This window comes from Cryptomeria japonica, chromosome 3, assembly GCF_030272615.1.
Source record: "Cryptomeria japonica chromosome 3, Sugi_1.0, whole genome shotgun sequence".
NCBI classification, from domain to species: domain Eukaryota; kingdom Viridiplantae; phylum Streptophyta; class Pinopsida; order Cupressales; family Cupressaceae; genus Cryptomeria; species Cryptomeria japonica.
Window position 1 is genome coordinate 325,489,941 of NC_081407.1, and position 24,982 is coordinate 325,514,922.

The following is a 24,982-nucleotide window of genomic DNA, read 5'->3' on the forward strand; positions in this document are numbered from 1 at the left end:
TTGGTCCATCTTATGAAATTGGTTTATATCATGGTGAAGGTGTTTCTTGATTGTGTCTTGATTATTTGGTGACTTTGGATCAAGTGGCTTACTATTATGATGGTCCTATTTGAATCCGGTTCAACTTTATATTATTTCATTGAGGGTTTCTACTAGTTGGTGAAGCGTGTTGGATTTTGTTCTTACCAGAATTTCTGACAAATTTAATTGTTTGGGTATTTGTATTAGGTATATTCTATGTAATCTAAATTATAAGATTAGTTCGGTGATGCCGTGTGTTGTAATTTTTGTAATTATGGGTTTAGGGTTTAGTCGGCCTTGTCAATAAGGTTGATGATATGTAGTTATAGGTGACTTATTCATGTAGTTCGCATCATGCATGGTCATGGGATGGTTATGTCTACATGATTAGAGAGTGGTTTATGTGTGAACAATGTTATATCATTCAACGAAGGTTTGAGAAGGTTTTGTATTGCAGGATAGACATCTGTGCTTAACCGGGACTGTATCAAGCATTAGTAGATGCTACTTTCATAGTTCATTATTTTCCTATTGTAGTTCGATGTTTATGAAATTCAGTGAGACGTCTTTTTGTGATGATAAGTGAGCTCTAACAAGTTGGCTTGATTGCAAGTGCAATCCACATTGTAATTATTTCACATACTACTGCAAAAGTATTATCTAATTGCGGGTAGGGTTTCCCACAATGTTTTTTCCCTTTACCAGGTTTTCCACATCAAAATATTGGTGTTTTGTGTATTGTGCTTCCATGTTTTACCTTTCATTATGTTGGTTTCTTTGTGCTCGGGTTGAAAGGTTTCGATATGCAATAATTTTGAAAATTGTTAGTAAACTGATTCAGCCCTTCCCCACCCTCTCTTAGTTTACTCCAAGTATCAGATCTATCTAATAGTTGTCATGTTCAACAATCATTAAACTAGACACTTTAGTATTATTCAATGTTGGTATATTTTCTCTTTAATCTCTTTATTATTTTATTTTCTTGTCTCTATTCACTTCAATTTCTTCAGGTTTCATGACCTTCAGAGAGTTTTTTAGTGGTGAATCTTCGCCAATTGGCAAATTCCACATGAATAGTGAGGGGTACAATCGTGGTCAAATCACCCAGAATTTTTAAGAACAATGCAAATATTTGTAATCTGGTTTCGCCATTGACCACACACCGTTGATGTGCATTCCCATAATATTCACCTAGAATCACTCGGATGTTGGTATTAGATCCCCTCTATTATTCACCAGAAATAGTAAAATGACCACATACCCAGGACCTAATTCGTCAATTGTAAATTAAATGTTCATTGCACGTGTCGGCCAAATTTGCCAATATCAATTAAAACATTATAAGCATTTGAGGACCCATTTCGCCCCACTTAAATTAAATTTTCATTGCATGCCCGTGCAATTCACCAAAAATGCAATTAAATTAAATATTTATTGGCAATTGTGACACCTGGGCCCCGTGCAATTTGCCAAAAATGCAATCATGGATTGCTATAAATACACTATTTCTTACACTCTTTCTTACAATTTGTTCATGTTTGATTAGTAAATTGGGAGCTCTCAAGTCTCAATTCGTATTTCATAAATTGAGTTGGAAAGTCAAAGTTCATTGTAGGGCAGAGGGACAGAGTTACAATCTTGCAACATAGGCCCAAGCATTCATTCCTGATTCCTGATTCATAGAACTGAGAAGGCATAAAGGTGAGTAATCATTTCTTCATACTTCATAGTATTAGTTTTAACTTTTAATTCATAGTGAGAGGTCAAGACCCAAATTCATAGTGAGAGGTCAAGACTCAAGATGTCACAGTCAGACATGGGTGAGACTCCTCAAGGTGGTGAAGGGATTGGGATATAGAAGCCTCAGATAGTCGGACTGAGTCCATTTGTAATATAGAAGCCTCAGATAGTCGGACTAAGTCACTAAAGTGAATTAGTAGTCATTTTATAGGTATTTATAATTATACTACAGTTCTTGAGTCATATTACAATTTCAATTTGCAAAATTGCAATACTATAGTTGTCATTGATGATTTTTGATATTGTATTCTTGAATTTGTCAATCAGAAGTAGAATGGATACTTACTTCATATTTTTAATTGTGAATTTGAATTATTAGTAAATTGGTATTTGGTTCCACATTATGTTGAACATGAAATACAACAATTTGTGTCACAAGATCCATAAAATTATTCATATTGCATAATTGTTACTGCTAGAACCTTTCTACTATTCTACATTAAATGCTTAAAATGATGATCATGGCGATTAGGGTTTTTTGTTTATGTTTTTGTCTTAGTTGGCTAGTAAACTGAAGTTGTCATGCATTGAAAATATGAGTTGTCCTCTCTTTATTTGTCCATGTCAATGTCAAGTGTGGTCAAATGGTTGGTCAGACATGTTTAATGTTTCATCTCTAACTCACAAATAAATTTCATGTTTAACAATTTAAGTGGCGAGTTAGCAAGTGTTGGTTTGGGTTTAAATCGCGAGGTCTCTAGTTTTTTGAGTGTTACCATTTTATGTTAGCGAGGTGGAGATTATTAATGAAATCACTTTCGTCAAGAGGTCTCAAATTGGTTTGATGCATGCATTATAGCCATGAGAGTTAGCGAGTAAGTACTAAGTCATTAATGGTGTGTGTGCCACTACTTGCACCTATTTATGATGGTAATTAACATAAGACATCGATAAATAGTTTTTCAGATTTTATGGTTATCGCTAGCTCACAGGTCCTTTATCATCAAGTCAGTTGAAGTTGTGAGCTTGCGAGTACTGGGAGATTTTAGTTGTCACTACCTTGCAAGATGTTTTTCACTTGACCATTTTATGTTCCGAGGTTTCGATTGGGTGTGATTTTATGTTGTCGCATGGTCGCGAGGTGTACGTGGTTAAGTCATTTTAATTTGCGATCATGCAATGTAGTTGGTATCGCAGGTTAGTTAGTTTCATTGCTTGCTCAAACATTTTGAGGTTGTTTAGCATTTTAAGTTGCGATCTGGCGACAGGTATGTTTTGGTCTGATTTTGTGGTCCTCGCATGCTCGTGGGTTTGTAAGTCTCAAGTCAAAAAGTGTTGCGAGCATGCAATGGCGGTTAAGTGCCTTATTTTTGTGGGATCGCAAGGGTTTAAGTCAAGTTAAGTTTCGAGTTGCGAGCTTGCGATGAAATAAGTTATTTTGTTAGATTTGCAGTGGTCGCCAGCTCACAGGTAAAGAAAGAATATTAAAAATGTTGTTGCGAGGTTGCGACTGAAGGGCTTGATGAAGATCAATGGCTGTCGCTCACTCACGAGATTCTTTGAGGATTCATAAAAGGGTTGCGAGCTTGCGATTAAGAGGATTTTGTAGCATTGTCGCTAACTCGCCGGTTCCTTTCCTAAATGTTATAACTGGTTGAGAGTGTGCGATTAAAGATGGGGATTGACACATGGACTTGTTTCTCGGGTTCTATAAAAGTTTTGAATGGAAATCGCCAATTAAATGCCATAGTAGCTAGTTCATTCAAGTGTGGCAATTAATGAGACTTGAAAGAAGTGACAGTGCTGCTTAGGTGTGTTGTAGGCCCATTCCTTCCCTTGACGTCCCTTCCCGTCTGTTTTTGTTAAAAAGACAATCACCGTTAGCATTTGAATTCAAACGGTGTTCTCACGTTTGATTGCATAGAACAAAGCAAATGGCATAAGAAACTCTCATCTACCTCGCAGCTATCATAGAATACCTCCCCGAGGAGATATTCTCATGTCCTTTCCTGCTTTATGTTGTCGATGAAATACATAAGCGTCCTCACAATGCAGTCAATGCAACAAATAGATTTGCATTTTGATCAGTTTTATTTGCCAATGTACTCTCTACCTGTGCCAAAATAGGAGCTTTGGAACAGAGTATGGGCTTCCATCAAAGCAGAAGGTAAGGGAAATTAATATCAGATGCTTACGGTTGGAAATGCTCTGTTTGACATGTTTGGAAAATGTGGAAGTATAGACATGAAAGCACATGAACTGTCTAGTGAGATGCATCAAAGAAATGCGATCTAATGGAATGCTATGATTGCAGGATATGCACAAGATGTGTTTGAAATGGATTTAGAAACTTCCAACCAAATCTGATTAGTGAGTATAGATATTGTAGTGCAACTGCCCAGGTACACATGCATGCAAAATATGTAAGCTTAGATAAGGCACATGAACTATTTGACATAATGCCTCAAAGATCTCCCAATATCCAATGATGGTTGGGAGAAAGAAAACATCAATTTTTTGATAATCTTAAATATTTCTTTATTCATCACTATAAATCTATTATGAATTTAGTCTCAATATTGCAGAAATTTATTCTATTATGAATGCAATATTTAGGTATGTAATCTTTATATTTTTTTTTTTAATTAGGAAAAGGTCCTAATAGAATCCCCAACTAATTAATCTAGAGAAAGATACCACTAAAGAAAGAAATTCAATCCTCACCACTATGGTCTTGAAGGCTTTTAAGACAATTGGATTCCTATTTTGGCTCGCTTTTCCTTGACCCTATGTTAAGATAGTAAACTAGCTTGAGAGAATCTATTGGGTGTGAAATTGTGTATGGTTGCAATTATTTTCATGCATGGAAAGTGATTTAAAGTTTGGACCAATAGAGGATAAGTATTTCTTGAACCTTCAAGGACATGTGTAGAGCACCGCATGGATGTTTCTCCATTATTGAACTCTTTGAATATGTAAGTAAATTATTTTTGGTTGATGACACAGTAAGTGTGGTATTTGTCTTTTCGATATGTTGTGGATAATATTAATCAAATATGGAATTTTTTTGATGCTATATACACTATGTTTTGGATTGAATTTAGGTAAGAAAAGAGGTAATGGAAGAATAAAAGAGGTACACAAAGGAAGAAGAGTGAAATAGGTGGTTTGGGATGGAGGTTACAAGTATATATGATAATTTGTATGGATAAATTGTTGTCTATAAAGAGGCAAATAAGCTATCACAACTTCAACATGAATGAATGACTCATCTACAAAAGCAAAAGGTACCTCTAATGGTTTCAAAATTTGTCAAAATAGTTATGATATACCAAATAATCAAGTGGAATATCCTTTAGGTAACTAATATTATCTTCAAACTATTTATTTTGATTTTCATCATATCCTTTCCATGTGCATTTCCCTTGGTTTTAGTCCCATTTTTTCTTTATTTTATTCAAAACAAAATTTATAGATGCCTCTACTTGTCTCACCACTCATTAATTGTTTGGGATTTTCATTCCATTCACCAAGGTTGGCATCTATTCTAAGACTTTGTGTCATGGCCAAGCTAAATGATTTTCCTCTAGTTTCTCTCCAATCTAGTCACCTGGTAGCATGTGAAATCTATGTCTTCCTAATTATTATTCTCTCCATCTTGTTAATGACCATTTCATTACTGAATCCTTCCTCATAATTTTGGATAAGTGAGACAATGTTAGCTCAAGGAATCTTTTCAATCCTCTTTCAAGATTCTTTCCCAAGTAATAATCTTGCATATTGGAAAATAAATTACGCTTTTATTTTTCCAAGCTACTCTTCCTTATAATGTTTAGATTTATTCTAAAGTGCTCATTGTGACTCATGTTTACTACTCTTCCTATTAGTCTCATTCCAATATCTCCTACAAAAATATGGAATGATTACATTTATATTTTATTTGTGTCTCCTAAATATCCACAAAATTTGGAACAATAATACAATTTTTTTATAATATTTAATTGTAAAAGAAAGGATTAAAATGGAACTAAACACTCTAAATAAATTAATCAGGGTTAAAGAGATAAACTAGGATCAATTCATGAAGCCAAGATCTGTTATCTCAAAATTAATAGATTCATGCAAGAAAAGAAATAGTAAATCTAGAGATAAAATTCTTGAAAAATTTAGCTAGCTAAAAGCGAAAGAATGTTGTCAAGCTCTGATTTTCGCACAAACTGGAAAAGGTTGTAGAGTAGAAATCACTATTGAACTTACCCCTATATCATATAACCCTATGTTGGGTAGGCCCCACAATAATTAGAAGATCCTAATTACTACTGTCCTAAACCTTGCATTGACCGTCACAATTTCATAGTGAATTGAGTTAATTAGTGCATTAGCGAGATTGGGAAAGAGTTTGGTATTGAGTTAGGTGTTGGTGGAAGGTTTAAGGAGGTACACTATCATCATAATTAATGTTAGAGAGTTTTGTATGAAGAAGAATGGCCACGAAAGGAGTGACTGTCCTAAGTGCTTGAGACTGTCACAAAAAGTGAGTGTTGCAGTAGTGAATCTTCCTTTGACCTTTGTGTGTTTGGGAGGGTAAAGACCCATGGTGGTATATGTTGAGTGGTTGGGAGGGTAAAGACCCACATATCAACTATCTACTTTGACATCCTAGCATGGTGTCCACCTACTCTAAAACCTTGTGGGCACTCTCTGTCTAATACTAACATATACATAACATGTGCCTCTCATATAACCCTATTTTGGCTAGGCCCCACCATAATTAGAAGATCCTAATTACTAAAAACACTAGATTCTCCCCTAAAAGGTTGTTGAGTCATAGAAGGCCTAGCTTGATAGCCCTATAGTCTCTCATACCTAAAATATCCTTGTGTCTATGATGGTCAAATGTGACTACCCTATGGCCCCTACTATGCTCTAGTAGACCTTTGTCCCTAATATTGATACTATTGGGTTTTTCTTTATAAATCATATAGTAAGTCTAAATTATCCTTTGAAGGATGGGGAGGCCTATGGACACTTTAGTCCCTTAATCAAGGTTACAAACTTCTCTCATGCCTCTTGTGTCCTCCCATGTACCTCCTTTTCCATAAGAGACTTTTCCATAGCAAACCTAAAGTCATTTGGATTGGCCATGTGTAGGAAAACTAAAATTTTGGGCTTTCCACCCCTAATGAAATAATTGACAAGTAACTTGTCTTGAATGTAATCTACAAACTACAAGAACTCCAAAAACTAACTCTCATGTTGAGCCACTCTGAAAACCTTATTATGTAGATTGTGAAACTCATCTATGCATCTCTATCAAAAATATTTTGAAATAGAACACACTTTGAAGCACTCCAAAATGGTATTTGGAGAGGGTTTCCAATGTGAGTTGGTGCATTTTATCCTCCCAGTACCACAAGGTGGAAGCAAGTCCTCTCAAAAATTGCATTGAAAATTATGCCTTTAGGTTGCTCACATATAGATGCAACCCAAAGCATAAGTCCAAGCTAATTAGTAAACAAGACTTATCTTCAACCCCATTTGTGGATCTTAAAAATGTAGAGGATTGGAGATGAAGCAACTCTCGAATATGATCCTTTGGCTCATGATATGTGCTTGCTATAGTCTATACCTCTTGTATTTATGCATGATGAGGCTAGGTAATGTGTATTGATCAATATTCTATCTCCTCTATATGTATTTCCCAAATTCAAGGCGAACTCCTAATAAGCTCCCAAGATGCAAGTATATGCTCTTCTACTAAAAGTGGATCCTCATGGCTTTTAAGATTTGAGGTCCATACTCGGGCTACTCATCTTGGAGAAAACTCTCAAAGTGATATGACCCTTCCTTCCATTTTCTACACCCTATTTTATAACCCACACCTCATAACCTTTACCTCACTTCCTATCATTATTACCTTCCGTCTACCTTTCATATCCCCTATCTTAACCTCATCCACTTTCCTACATCATATCCTACACCTTAACCTCATGCAAACTTACTTTTACTTCACCTACCTAACCCCATTCCATCCTTCACATCCTTTTATCTCCCCCCATTCACTTTCCTACCTTCCAAACCCCTAACATATCCTAACTTACTCTTTTACCATTACATCCTTCATCACTTACCTCCCTATCTTATCCTAACCCACACTTCATAACCTTATACCTCTCAGGCTCCATTTTATACCACCTTCCTAATGGTAAACTTATGCTCCCCTCCAAAACACCAAGAAAAAATAGCACTCGATCACTACACATTGCTCTCATGGTTCTGCAGCAGGGATTTTCTGTCACTACCATATATACCAGCATCCATAATTAGGATATATTTTACATAATGGCACTCGATCATGCAGATTTAGGTCATCCATCCCCTTAATTAGGATATATTTTAAATATGGAAAGTAGTGTTAATATGTTTCAAGCTAACTATATTGTTCATTATTTAAAATGCAGTGTTTAAATAATACATGATTGTAAGATTGTTCAACGGTTTAGGTCTTGTAAGAAATTCTTCTTTCAAATTGATCATATCATATTATAGAAACCTCTCACCATCTCTGCTATTGCCAATTAATTTGATAAATATATAATAAAATTGGAATCTAAATATTTGAATATGTATAATAATGAATTTGTTGATTATACCCTACCGTTTTCCTGCAGCAATTAAACCATTCCTACATCCTGTAGCGATTAAACCCACAGGGAACTATGTCCACCTCCCTCCTTCATGTTCATCGGGGGACGGCCCCTACCTACATGTTCCCTATTGTGATCCCCATTGTGATCCCCTAATATGAAACCACCTGGAAACGAAAGCGATTAAAAGTCACCTGTGATTCCATGGAGAATCTCACCATTGGTTCATTCTAGAGCTTAGGTCTCATCATAAAATGCTTTTTTATTCTTTTCTACAATAAAACCCTCCAAACTTAGTGAGTTCAAAGAGGAATCCAAGTGTGCCATCTTCATTTTCAGCAAAGTAGTTGAGGCAGCCTAATACTTGATTTTTTCTCTCTACAAATTTTCTTCTTAAGGAAAAAGGTATTTTGGGAACACTAATGCTTTTGGTGGGCTCATATTAGCAGATTTGATTTAGGTTGCAAGTAAGAAATCCTTTTATATAATTCCTAAGTCTCTTAATGCACTTGTTTTCTCTCTCAATAGGTGGTTTATTATAGGCATCAAGGAATCAATACAACAAAAGGTTTTTGTTTTCAAGCACTTCTTTAGATTGTATCAAAATGATTATGGTAAATATTTTTAGTTGATAAACAATGAGTTTGTTTTTTGAGTTATTTCAGAATTATGTGGAAATTTGATTTTTTGTTGAAATTGATTTGATTGGTTCATAATAATTGACAGATATAGTAATTTTTGTGCAAAACCTTTCATATGCATGAATTTTTTTGATATTTTAGAAGTGTAAAAGGTCTTAAATGAGTATGACAATAGAATGCCACCTATAAGATAGCACATAAGAGTTGGTAGCATATATAGACAATGCCATGAATAATAATTTTAGTATGGATCTTCTCTACTTTAGTCTCTTTATGGATGATTATAGGAGTCACTTTGAATCAAGATGAATAAGATTACTTCTCAATTCTTAGGAAGGAGTTTCAAACATGTGAAAATTTTGATGAGAGACATGAAGATCATCTTTATTGAAAGGAATCTAGGTAAAAGTAGCAAATTCTTGTTTTATCCTAAGAGAATATATATGCTAATATTTGAAATGTTACATCTAACAATTTTATAAGGAAACAACATATATGCAAAAAGAATCAACACACAAAAGATCACATAACACATTAGATACCTTAGAAAAATCCTTTCAAACAAAAACTTAGCAACAAAGGATCACTCAATGTATTATCACAATTATCATCATCACAATACATTCATAGAGCATCTGCTCCTCTATCTTAATTACCAACCATTTCTTGAGAAATTTTGGTTGAATAATTGTTGCAAAATATAATTTTTTCACATCTTTATCCCAAACATCCACCAAATAGATCAAGCCTAAAACTAGAAATCAGAAATGATTTTCAAAACCATGAGAAAAAAAAATGGTCCAAAAGTAGCAATCAAATATAGATAGGGAGAGCTCAAACCACTGTCTATAGTTAGCGCTGGCATTGGAGAGTCGACCTCTTGATTGGCTGGAGTTGAAGCAGCGACATCAACATCGAGGGGTAGGGAGGTAGGGCCCTGAAGCATCCTTCTTTAATTATTGTATAGAAAGTGGCCAGCCCTGTGATCATTCTGAACCGAGTCCGATAAGCCCCAAGCATGGGTCAATAAAGGAGGATCGCCTTGGTATTCGGCCCTACTATTAGAAGGGTGTCCAACATTGCTTTTCCAATCAAACCTGCAGTCCTCGGGCTGCATTGCACTGCCCATGCTTACGGAATTTGGTCAGGTAGATCGCTATTTCCCATGATCAACCAGCGAAGGGACGCTTACATGAATAGTTGTGGTTGAAGCCAACGAAGATGGATAGAGATTCGATAGTGAGTGTTCGCCTCCACTTCCAGCCTGAGCTACAGAACTAGCTGGTTTCACACCAATGATCTTCCCCGCCATGATTAAACCCACAGATTTACTACAGAGGTGGGACGAATGAGAGGCAAGATTTTGTAAAGAGGCAGGATTTATGAAATGACTTGGTCTTTTCTTCTTTTTTTAAGTAATGCACACGGTCATCGGAATTTCGACGAACGCGAGCTCTTTTTCTAAAAAACCCAAATGTCATTGCCAATTCCTTCTCCGTCGAAACCAAATGTTACATTATCGTCGGAATTTCGACGAAATCAGGCATTTTTTCAAAAAAAAATCAAGTTTGATCACAATATACCTTCTTCGTCGGAATTTTAGGCTAAATGTATTAGTGTTGGTGTTGTGTGTAATGTGCTTTCATGTTCTATCTTTCATTATGTTGGTTTCTTTCTGCTCTAGTTTAAAGGTTATGATATGCTATAGTTATGATTTCTAATAGTAAACTGATTCACCCCACCCCACTCTCAGTTTACTCCCAATAGTAGAGCATGTTTCTGGAGTATGTGTGTTTCTTTTTAGTCTGGTTAGTGTTGGGATTGAGTTCAAATGGCTAAGTACAAAATTTGTACAATTTTTTGCAAAGGAATATGTTGCATTCCTCATCTTGCCAGTATTGTAAGGATGTTATGGGCCATCAGATAATGTTCCTAAAATATCTTAACACCTTTTGTGGTGGTTCGAATACTTTAGTTTTGGTCCAAATTAAAAGTTTGTGTATATTAAGAAGGGATTTTGTGTGTGTGGTTGCATATGGCATACATAGAATCTTTTTGGAGGAATTTTGGATGGTGTGCAAACTCAATATAGGTCTCTACGCATCTTTGTGCATTTTGCTGAAGTTGTATTGATCATTTTTGGGTTGATGGTAAATATATGTGATGCTATTTTGAAGTGAAATAGAGGTTCGAAAGTGTCACAATGTAGAATAAGTCAAATAAGCATTAATTAGTGAATTGTTATCTGCATATTGATAGATGCCAGTCTCCTACACAAATCTATATTTTATTTTTAATTTTATCTAGATAGATGTATTTTATCTTGCCAATTTTCTTTAGTTGTGCAATTCCTTCATTAGCATCTTTCTCTAAGGTAGTGCGCCTTAGTCTACAAGTCTAGAGTAGTGAGCTCCTTGGCCTATGGCCTAAAAATTTATAAACACTTGTTATATATATTTTGAGTTGGATCTAACCATGGTTTTTCCCATTTTGGGTTTTCCATGTAAAAATCATGTTGTTGTCGTGTAAATGCATTTTCTACTTCCACCCTTTAATTTCATGCACATTTGTTGAATGAAGATTATGGTTAAATGTTTGAATCTGATTAAGTTTTAGTATATGTTGATTCACCTCCCTTTCAGCATCTGATAGTGTTCAACAATAGGTATCAAAGCTTTGGTACCCCAAGAGATAGTTTAACCACTGAGGTAGATTCAAGGTTTGAACAGTAGGTTGGAATCTAAGGATATGGATGCCATTGAACAACATGATTGTGAATTTGAAGGTGTTTTTGATATTGAAGAAGAATTGATATTTACTTTGGTAGATTTGGATGAAAGCAGATTCATGTGCAAAATGGTTGAAGACAAAGTTGTCTGCTCGAGAAAGTTGCTTGATGAAAGAAGGAAAGCTATGAATGATCTCGACACAAAGTTGAATAGCAAAATTGAGGAACGTACTAGACTTGAAAATGAAGTACATAAAATAAGGAAGGAACTGAAAGATGTTAAGGAAGAAATTGAAAAAGGTTTGAATCTAAAAGATGGAAGTGACTTGTATTTGATGTCATGCTAAGTGCTCAGAATTAGGATAAGGATAGAGATGTGCTAGGGTTTTGAGAAAGGTGAAAGTTCTACAAAGAAAGGAAAAGAAAAGGTTAAGGATACTGATGAGAACCAATCTAATTTCATTCTAGGACAAAACTACAAGACGAATGACAAAATATTCTCTCCAAGTGCATCCAAGTACTCTTTTAATGATAATTATTTTTCATTTAACAAATTTTTACATAGAGATAGTGAATGCATAATTAAGACAAGAAATCAATCTATTAACTTAAGATATTATTCTTGCAATAATTTTTGGCATAAGGCTATTGAATGTAGAAGTAGAATAATATGGAATGGATATAGAAATATGAGTTATGCTCAATATTTTAGTGGAATATGTTATGATTGCAGTGCATATGGGCACAAAGTTATGGTGTGTGAGACAAATAGGAAATTGAGAAGAACTTGTAATAGAAAAATGAACCATGGTGTACCTCAAGGTCCGGTATGTTATAACTATAACAAAATGGGACACATTGCAAAACATTGCAGAATCAAGATTGGAAAATCTACTAGCCCAACGAAGAAAAATGATATGAATCAAGAGAAGGAGAAAATGAAGATGACTTAGGTAGATAAATTAGAAGACAAGGGTGAAGAAAATATTGAAGATACATATGCACCTACTATGGGTGTTGAGCCCTCTTCAAGAAACTAAGAAAATAGCTAGGTCTAAAGGGGAGAGTTGAAAGAACATCTTAAGACCTCCTGTATAGTTCGATGTTGAAGTGATTTTAGCATAAAAGAAGAAATTATTTTAGAGTATTCTAGATGATTTGGTTGATCCACAACATAATTAAGTGAGGAAAGTTAAAAAAATAGTGTATCTATCAACTTTTTGAAGTATATTCTTAAGAGTGCATTAATATCCATCAAACCCTAGTTGATGTGAATATATTAGGACTTTTTATCTTATTTGGTCACTTGCAAATTAATACTTTGAGAGATCCTATTTGAGAAGACAATTTTAGTATTATTAAGTGTTATTGAATCATCAGCCAAACACATGCCCTAATTGATGCAAAGATGTCAATTCTAGTTGTTGTTAATCTTGATCTAAAGCCACAACAAATGCTCAAGCCATAACCATATGTGGTGACTGTGAAAGATAATGGTCAGGTGCATTTTCAAAGGTTTTTCTTGACTGTCTGTACACCGAGGATGTCAAATATTGTATCCACATAGAATTGGAAGAAGCAAGTCACTCAGAATTCATTGAACTCTAGAAAGATATGGTAGAAGAAAACTCAATAACCCTTAAAATCTAGTAAAGAATATCACACAGTTAGGGTTAAATATTTGAAGGATATTTCCCAATTTTCCTTATGATATAGAGAGTATTAAGATAATTTTAAGTTGCATTCATGGTGACATGATGTACTTGGAAAAACACTGCAAAATTATAAAGAATGTAATTAGGGTTTTGACCGGTTTTGTGTGAATGACACCTTACTAATAAACAAATTTGTAAAGAACGATATATTTTTAGATTTAACTAGTTCATGGTGGGACAAAAGAGAAATGATGATAAAAGATATCAGGGATCAAGGGGTAAATTATGCAACCAAAGGAATAACTTACAAGGATTACTTTTAGAATCAAGAGGGTTTTATGACTACTATTGCAATTGATACCACATTCAGGATGGTGGTTTGCAGAGAACATTTTGACCTCTGCAAGCTAATGTTGCCATTATTGATGGAAAACTTTGAAAAGATAAAGAAAATTATCTATTTAAATATGGCTATCTGATTTTTTGCCTCACCTTTATGTATATGAATGAGATTTCTAGAAGCGACAATTGTGTCTAGAATAAATCTACACCTATTGAAGCTCAGATAGGACGATATGTTAAGGGTTTTAATTCAAATGATAGGTCATAAAGAAGAACCTTTGGTGGTTGGTTTAAACACTTTCAGATAGCAATGCAAGAGGAATAGATTTTCTCTAGACCTGGTCTATAATTACAAAGACTCATTTACCTTTCTAGTAAGCAGAGAAAATTCTTGCATTATGGTTGTTGAACCAAGGATTGCATGGATTTCAAAACTCTCACATGAATTTTTTCATGAATTTCTTGAAGCTAATATTGAAGAAATAAGTGGGTTGGAAAGAGACTTTAATGAATCTGGCTTCGAAACTATGGAGGAAATTGAAACAAAGATAAAAAATGAAAGGTCCAGCAAGGGACTTGACAAGAGAATGAAGAAGATATTCAATGACATGGGGATACCTAGAGATACAAACATCTATGCATAGATAATGACAAGATCTACATCTACATCACCTCCAATAATACTGATTTCCTCTAGAACTCCTGTCAGGGTTGCATGTAGTGAGACGAAGGTGTGTGTGGGAAATGAGGATGAAAAAAATGTAAGTCTGATTCAAAAGGCCCACACACCAATGAGACTCTTGGTGCAAGTTCTAGGAACTATATTGAAATAGCTCAACTTCCCAAGGGGTGTCCCATTGTTCACTATCTCACAGGATCCCTAAAGTCAATGCCTTTGCTCTCAGATCACTGAGCAAAGTGACTTAGGAATAACAACTCCGAGAACGAGTGATTTTTTATTATTATGCATGAATGCATTCTTAGATATGTATGTTATTGAATATGTGATGATTAAGCTAGCATAAAGATGATGATAAGATTAGGTAATTATCCTACCAATCATATACCAGTCTAGCATGGATATTCTAAGATATTAGAATGCTTCTAAATGCTTATTAACAGGATTTGTCAAAGATAGGCTAAAATTCTTAGTAATTAGACTATAACTTTGATTCATGAAGACTTGGATATATCAAAATGAGAGTATGAGAGCTCTATTTATAAGAAAAATAGGGAAATTGATGGTCAAGATTGGGTAATCTTAACAAGGGCCAGGATTGAAAGTTAATCAGTCCATGTTTACAATTATCACCAATGAAATGGTGACAATTGCCAACAAGAGGTTGCTTGAGAGAAAATGAAAGAAGCATTAAATGCTTGAGAAGACATGAAGGTTACCCTATGAGGTAAGGGTTAAGGTTAGGTTAGGGTTATCCACTGGATAAATCTTTTACCCAAGAGGTAAACTCTTGTGCAAGGGTTAAAGAAATAACCAAGGTTAAATCCATGAATGCTTGATGAGACCCTTGGGTTAGATGAGCGTTGAGTTAGAGAGAAAGTCTCTAATCATGCAAGAAGGTTGAGTTAACCATTAATGGTTATGTAAGAGCCTTAAATGGTTTGGAAGACTCTAAAGGGTTAACTTGTTGAGGACATAAAGCCTTTAATGGTTTTCAAAGCCTTTCGAGGCTTTGAGAAGTGAATTCTCTTTGCTTAGGATTGTGACAATATTTAGGAGATGGATTAGGCTAAATTGGAAGTGATTAGAAGAATATAGAAGGGGTTAAAGAGGCAAGTGGGAGATGTAGGAAAATGCAAGTGGAGGGAAAAATGATTTTAATTAAAATAAAATTACTTTATTTCAATCAAATAGATGTAACTTGCATAAATACAAGTGGGAGATTTAAATAAATAAATTAGATTTATTTATTTGCAAGAATCAATTTAATTAAATATAAATTTAGTTAAAAGAGCGAAATGGGAATTAATTAAATAGAGTGATTTATTTCATTAAAGGCTAGAAAAGGCTTAGGTGAACTTAATTAAATAAATTGAATATTTTATTTAATCAAATAGATGAATATAAAGAAATTAATTAAATAGAATTTAATTAATAGGAAGAATGGGCTTTAAAATGAATATTAAATATTCACTTAGGAAAGTGGTCAGATTTATAGGTTTAGGTCAAGGAAGAAGGAAAAGACACAAAGAAAGCTTAATATTGAAGAATCCAAAGTTGAGGAAGTTGAGAGCAGTAGTGAAGAGGAAGTTGAGAAAGACAAGTTTGTTATCAGTACTAGGACAAAGAGGACTAAGATGGAAGATATAGAAGAAGTTTACTTTGCACCTCCTGCAAAGAAGAAAACAGGACAAACCTCTGCTAAAAAGAAGAATGAGCCAAAGAAGAGGAGTCAAAATAAAGGAGATAAGAAAGAAGAACCAAAGGTAGATCCACATTTCTAGCTTCTTAAATTAGATAGTCTTGTTAGTTTAATTTGTGAAAGAAAATATTTGGATTATGTTGTGGATGTCTTTGATGAATCTTGTTTGGTTGATAAAGAAATAATTGAGAAGGTTATAATTGTATTCATGATTATTTTTGATAAAAAAAATATGTGATATTCAAGATTTTGTTCATAAGGACTTATATGAAGCAATGATATAGAAGAGAAAACAAGCCATTTAAATAACAATGGTATTTGGATCACTGCTATTGATAAGGTTTGTAGATTGTTATCTGAAGTTACTAGAGGTTAGATTAAACAAGATGATTCCATAGGAAAACCCTACTATTGTGGAAAATATAAAATTCCCTAGGCCCGTATTCAAAATTATTCCTGAGATAGCTAAGCAAGATGATTCCATAGGCGCATTTTCAAAGATTCCTAAAGGTGTAGCTAATGCTGAAGACCCTAGGATTTATATTCACTGCAACATTGAAGAACTAGGTTTTGAGGAGTTGTTAAAAATGTTTAGAACCGTAGTTTGTGATGAAAATGGTACTATCAAACCCGAGCACAATATTGTGGAGACTTAAGGTTTTGTGGAAATTTTGAACATCCCTAAATTTCCAGAGGAAGTAGTGATAATTATCCTAAGTAGGGCACACGGAGAATTTCTATGGTTAGACTCTATCTACAAAATAAATCAGCAAGCAATTAGGGCAGTAACAGGCTTTCCCTCAACCGACATCTGACAGTAGATCTCTAAGAGTAAATGACATCAAGGACATCAATGTGAGATTCATAAGTATGATTTTAGGTTACAAAACTACTCATGCAAATAGACTTAATTCAGTTTCTAGTCTCTTCATTAATAGTGCATATGAAATGGTCAACAATAATGCAAAAATAGGTGTGTGTGAATGGTTGAAGGATGAACTAATAGATAACTTGAAAAAGATAAAAGGTGACAAGAAAGAAACATTTCATTTTGGTACTCTCTTAGTATGCTTAATGTTGTATTTTACAAAGGAAATCCCCGGTATAGGATAGATTGACTTTGGATATGACATAGCGATAGGCAAACAATTGCACGAAGCTTTCACCGACATGGGTACTATCAAGGAAAACAACATCACTAAATACTTTAAAACTTTTCAAGCCAAAATGAAAACAAGAGAAAGACTACCGCATAATGTAGTGGATAAATATGACAAGGAAATCTGTTTTGTAATCAAGAAGGATGAAACATGGATGGAAGTTGTATTACCTAGAACTGTATGGATAACAAAAATGGGTTATGAGGTAGATCTCACCAGAATTGAGACTTATGCAAAAGCCTTATTAAATGCACCTAGAGAACCAACATAAAAAGTTTTTGGTAGTGCTGAAACAATTGAAAGCAATATGAAAACAATGAAGAAAAGGAAGAAAAGAGAGAAATATATAAGAGATGCTTCTAGGAAGGTAAAGGAAATAGAAGAAAATATTATGAACATTACTGGTATATCGGCTAGTGAACTAGAAGGACTGTAACCAGAGGCACACATCTCACCAATTGGCACATCCTCTAACAGTGAGATACCAGCAGAATTCAAGAGAGTGGATCGGAAGAGAAAACCCTTACCGGTACCCTCTCCTTCACAAAAGAAAACAAGAACCTTGAGAAAGAAAAAAAAGGAGGTAAGGAAACCGGAAAAGAAACTAACACTCAAGAAGAAACAGAAATAGGTTATACCACCACTGGATAATTTGCTAAATGAAATCACTCATGATGGTAATTTGGCTAATGTGAGAAAATTGTATAACACATTCACAGATTCAGAAAAGGAAAGTATTGAAAATAGTATAAGTCTACATCTGGACATATACAAGAAAGTTTTAATTGAAGTTGTGGCTAACTTGCCAAATGAACTATATAGAAGGTTAGATGCAAAGAGGACTGCAGTAATGGAATTGGATAGGAAACTTAAGGTTGAAAAGCTTCTAGCTGTACATCTAGTTAACTCTAAAGAGGAAATTGATGATCTAATTTGTGAAGCTAACATATCAGTTTTTGCTAGTGGTCAATGGCAAGTGAGTTTGATGGCCGGTAGAGTTAATGAGATTGCAGAAGAAACGGTTGATAAATGGGATCTTTTTTTTTGAAAAAGAAAAACAAGAAGAATTGAACAAGCCAAAGAAAACATTCAAATTTTATCAAAAGGATAAGGACAAAGGGAAAGGTAAAGTTGGTGGAATACCAAACAACAAAATAACTGACAACTTACCACCACCCTTGGATACAGCACTGGTACATGTTGATGATCCACTGGTTACTGAAAGTGAAGGTGTAACACATGATAACACTAATCCTGATTCTAAAATACTATTCACCATGAATGTAGACACTTAGGAAGTAAACATTATTGTGCATAAGGACAATACAAAGGTCAAGGATAACATTGCTGATAGTGGTAACATTGAGCAACCAGCGAAGACTGTTGAGGTTAAGATCCAAATAGAGCAAATAGAGAAAACACTGCAAACTGAGAAACCATTGAATACTGGAATGAATACTAAAAGTATAGATGCTAATACTGAGAAACCTGCTGAGACAGAGATATCGGTAGTTGAGCACACAAAGAAACCCACTAACAAACCGACAAAGAAACCGATAGAGGCACAGGTACATATTGAGGTAGTGAAACCAGTAATCACTGAGAAACCCAAACCATTTCTAGTTGAAATACAAACTAAGACTGATCCACCAGAGGATAATACAATCAAAATGATTACAAGTGTTTGAAACATAGAGGTAATCAAGGTAGTTGGTCAGACATTTAGTACTTCATTAAGTGAATTCAGGCCTACTAATGTGATAGAAGTACTCCTGGACTCTATCAAGAAGATAACTGACTGTAATGCATTGGCTTACAAAGCAATTGATGACACAATACCAATACTTAAGTTGATTACAATGAAATATAATATAGATCATGTAAAGGATTCTTTAGGTGAATTGGAAACATTGTCCAAATTCATTACCGACAATGTAATAATAGTTGATAAGGTAAATGAGGACACATTCAAAGAGAAAATTGAGAAGGAAAAGGAAAAATTCTTTGAGGATAGAATAAAGAAGTGCATAGAACATATAAACACACTTTTACCGGCACTGGATACTAAAATTTGGAATATAAAGAGATGTACAGAGAAACATGCAAGCCACATCTTTTGACATAAGACATAGAAAAAGAAATAAGCAGAGTACAAAAGGAAAAAGATGACATAGCTAATAACATAATTGGTTCATCTGAACCTATATCAATTATTGAGCAAGAAATAATAGGTTTTGAGGAAAAGTTGGAGAAATTTGAGAAAGAGAAGTCAAGGATTAAGGCTAATATCAGAGAACTTAAATATAAACTTGGTCCTAAGTTGGACAATCTAATCTCTTTGAGGAGTGAGATTTCTAAGGCATTACTTTAAGGACTAGAAAGATCATCGGAAGAGCACATGCATCATCTCACCGGCATGATTCAACAGACTCAGGCAACCTTAAACGACAAGAACAGATTAATGCAGAGTCTAAATTTGGTTTTGGGAGACATATTTCAGATTGTAACCAACCGGTTACAAACTTTGAGGTAAAATGTTGCACTCATTTGACAATTTTTGACAACCTTTGTCATTGATGTCAAAGGGGGAGTAGTGGACAGAGAAAAATGATTAATTAGAGGAGATCATTTGCTCAGGGGGAGCATATTTTTTTGGTAACATTTTGGACTTCACTTTTTGGAAACAATTTTTGGATTTTTCTCATGAGTGTTGCCATCAATGCCAAAGGGGGAGATAGTTGACATTCTACACTCTTATGAGAATGATGGTTTTGTCATTGCTGACAACTTTTTGGCAATCTTCTGGCGCTCATCTGGTAAAGCCACCAGCAAGCACTGACACTGGCATAGACATATACATACACCGGCACACACTTCACTGGTAGCGGCAACAATGCATACCAACATCCCAGCCAACAGAGAATAAACTTTTTGTATTTAAGTGTAATTGTCTTTTGTAAAGCCAACATGGCATATTGTAATAAACTGATATATATAATTATCTTTAAGGCATATTTAAATACAAAAAGATAATTACATATATTGTACATGTAGAACTATCTCCAATAAGACATAGACTACTCTCCATCTGCTCCTGTGAGAAAAACATGTGGCCCAAGCACATTTACTGCCCAATCATGAAGCATCCACTTCCCCAGTGGTCAATGAGCTCCCCATGAGGTCCCTAGAAAACTGGAACTGACAAGTCGAATGGGATGTAGTGCAACATGAATACATCTAACTACATATCTGATGCAGAGCCCCAAGGAACAAAGGCTTCTCACACAAATTCACTCTACAAGACCCTCAATTAAGGCTTCAACATTCATAGATTCTTGGACAATCCCATCCACAACATGAAAGGATAGCCCTACACTTCCCTTTTCTCAATGGGGCCATATTTAATCCATAAACAACTCCCAGAGATAAGACTTCTCACATCAAGTCTCTTCTTGACAACAACTCTCTTGTTGAGACCTATGGCCAACTTGAATTATAACACATCAACCATTGTAGAGTGGGTATGGACCCTATAGAACCTCTTGTCCAACCCTAGAGACATTTATTATAACCAAGAAAAAACCCTTTTGTTTGTGCAAGCTCAATCAAGGTGAGTGCCCTCTACAAGACGTCTATTCCTAGTAGCCCTGTTTTGAGCCTTTAAGGGAAAAAATTGGAAATAATTATAATGGCACCATAGGCTCTTAATATTTTTTTATTCCTCCTTTATGACATAAAATACTTCCAAAACTCAGACCCCAAATCTTGCATTGACTAGGTCAAACGTTACTATTACAAGAGGCCTTTGAAGGCTTTTAGGCCACTTTTACAAAGAAACCACATACAAATGAGTTGATCCAATGACACCAATGGATGGTAAAGGTATACACACATCCATAAACACAAAATCCATTTTTATATAGGGTCCAACACTCTTGTTTTTTTTGTTGCACAATTTTTAACAATCTAAACTAACTATTCACATGAGGATGCCTAGCCTAGGGCTTGATCCCAAAATTCACCAGTTCAATGACCCACTCAAAAAACTTGGAAATATTAAAACACATTGTCTCCCCTACAATTCCCCAAATTTTGAGCCAATTTGGCTAAAGGAATGTGGGATTAAGAAATCATTTCCTTGAAAACCCTGGTTTTGGAGAGTTTTCAGACCACCTTTCACAAAAATGCATATATCTCACTTATTAGTTAGTCTTTTTCTTCAAAATCAAAACAAAATGAACATTAACATAGAGGCCTATTCAATTCAATGATTTATCCTACACATGGGGTCTGTACAATGACTGTATAAGGCACTATTATAGTGAATTATGTAGATTTATGAGTGTTTTATTGAGTCTATCCACTGTTTACATCCAAAGATTAATCAATAATTCATAAATCCTTTATTCTTAACCTCAAAGGCCTTAATAAATGTATCTAAAACCTCCTCAACTGAATCCAGCTGAAATTTGAATTAGGTAGCCATTGGAGGGAGATTAGTTACAAGTTGACAACAAAAGTTGTCATCCAAACTTGACAACTTTGCACAAAACTTAACAACCTATGAAATCTTATTATACAACCTATTAGGAGACGTCATAAACCTTAAAAATATGCCACATAGGACCAAAATACACTTCTTTCCTCATTTAGGCATTTTAGATTTCATTTGACCATGGTTGACCAAATAGGTCCTAAAAAGTTCACACTACAAAATGGCCTCAAGGCCTTACATGGCTAATCAAAACAAAATGAATGGTCTTGAAAGAGCTTATTATAACTCAAAAAAATTCAAAGAACCTTAAAAAACCTCCAAGATCCTTCATTTCTCAAATAATCTTCAAGTCTGCAAGGTGCTCCTGCACCATTCTCTCGGGGGGCATAGAAATCTCAAGTCTCTTGAGGAATAAGGTCTGCAACAGAATTTCCATGCTTTTTAATGTCATCTTCTATCATCCACATGACATATTCATTAGCTAAGCAACTGCACTTGACAAGATACACCTTATAAGTCTTCTTTCAAGTCTTCTTGACCACCTTGGTGTCCAAGATGCTCTCCAACTTCAAGGGTTGGCTAGGTGGTAGATCCTTGACCCAACCTTCATCTCCTTGGAATTGCAAATGTGCATCTGAACCTACAATGTGACCTTTGTAAGGAAACAAATCTGAAACATTGAAAATGGGTGATATTCCGAAGCCTTGAGGAAGTTCAATCTCATAGGCATTAGGTCCAAATTTATGTACCATCCTATAAGGACCAAACTTCTTCATGAGTAACTTCGTTGGCTTCCTCTTTGGAAGTCTCTCTTTCTTTAAGTGTCATTTTTTATTGCCATTTTCTCAAAATTTTCATTGTTTTACCATTGAAGTTGAGGGAGAAGCATAACTTTCTTTCTGGAACGCATGATTCTATAATTGACTGGTCATTCAGTTGGAAAACGGCCAAAAGGGTCGGTTCCTATTACCCAAAATCTGTTACACAACTGACAACTTCAAGATGCAAGTGTATTGTCACGTGCCATAGCATCGGTTGGTTCCTCCTAAGAAAACACACAACCACACAACTATTTTCTTTACAAAATCTCCTTGAATACCTCTCTGCAAATTTATACTTCAAAACAATGTAACCCTTTTGAAGATTTAAATTTTGGCACCAACAAACCAAAAAGACTTTCTTCTGAGTAATTATCTTTTAGCCGTTGATCTGCAAAGGTTATAAAATGAGCACTTTCCCATTGCGATATCATGACAGTCATTAGATCACTTCATTATTACCTGGGCTTTAAAGAACAATCACAACTTAACTGCCTGCTTTAACCACCAACACATGACAGATTAAAATTAACCGTTGGGAATATTGGTGGTCTGTCGCTGAGTTGTAAGGAATAATATTTCAGGCACTTCACAACCGCGATACAAGGACAGTCATTGATAGTCCTAGAATTTGACTTGGGCGCCACTTGTCTACCACCTCGCCTTGAGCCAGACACACCTTTTTACCTTGGGCCTTATTTTTCACTAACCCGCGATTGATATAAAACGTGCACCTTTCCATTGCGGTATTGTGAGAGCCATTGGATCAACATCCAATGTGCTCGGTTGTTATCTCACCCAGACTGCTCTAAATAGCTGGGCTCTCCACTGACCTTGGTTTTATACCCCTCTACTCTACCACGTGTCACCTTAGGCTTTGGCTAGTAGATCCACCTGTTTGCCAGCTCACTCGCCATGTCAGCACTGTCAGACCCACCTTAGGCTTTGGCTCCACTTAGTCGCCCTATCGCGATGGATATTCTAACGGGCAGTTTCCCATCACGACCTAGTGACCACCATTGGATTTTCTATGATCGTTATCATATTTGCTCATCTTACCAGATCTTTAGCACACCTCGGTCGCTTCCTTCTAGAGGGCCCCACCATTCAGTCGCTATGTTGCGACGAAAAACCATCATGCAACTTCCGATCGCGATGTAGTGATAGTCGTTGATCATTGAGCTACTAACCGTTCGATCTTTAAATTTCTTTCAGAACTTAGCCACCGCCGCTTAACCATCTGCCTTAACTGCTTGCATTAAATTTTTGTCTAGGTCAACTGCTAGTGGTTTGTCGCTGGGTCGCAAGAGATAACCGTCGTGTACCTTTATGACGCAGTCTCATGATGATCGTTAGATCTTCCTCCCGATTGTTTGATTTTCCTTGGACTTTCTCAACTTTTACCTTGCCTGAGTAGTTCTCTTCTCACGGGCCCCACCACTTGGTCGCCATGTCGCAATGAATATCCATCGAGCAACTTTATGTCATGGTATAGTGACCACCGCTAGATCAAAAAGGAACTTACCCAATCTTTAGGAAACCCGAAAGATACATAGGAAAAGACATAGGACTTAGGAAAACATGTGAAATATTTCAAAATTAAAGGAACTTGCCTAAGCCTAAAACATAAAGTGGCCCCCCTTTGAACGATGCGGTGACCCTTCCACTTAAGTGGAAAAAGTAATGGGAAAATAGAAGTGACATGAAGATAATGCGACACAAAGGTTTAATTTTTTCAAATGGTCTTGAAATGCCAAAAACCCTAAACCCTTAGATTTTCTCTTAACTTTGACAAACCCCAACAGCTAAAAGGCAAGATTTTCAACATATTTAAAAACAGTGATAATAGACCCTTTCCGAGGATAAAACAAAAAGAGCCTATTGTTGAAGACACAAAACACAAGTTTGCTAATTTTAGAGTACCAATTGAAATGTTAGCTAAACTATAAAGACATATGGTTTCAAAATCTAAATTAAATTATATATTTATGGACTATCTAAATTAAATTATAAATTATAAATAATAAATGGGAAAGAGAGGGGTCCTAAAGATCTAAATTTTAAATTAAAACCATGATCTATTATAAATGGACTTAATTATATAGGAAAAAAAGTCAATTACACAACAAGCAAGTTAATGGAATTTGAAATTTGCAAATACACATATTATTTCAAATTAAAGCATAATTAATTTTAATTAAAATGAGATTATTTTTAATCCTACTAAATTTCCAATTAATTTAATAAAAATAACATCATTTAGAATTAATTAAGATAGAATTATTATATAAATTAAATTAATTTTCATTAAAAATATTAGATAAAAAATATTTTACTAATACTAACAAATAAAC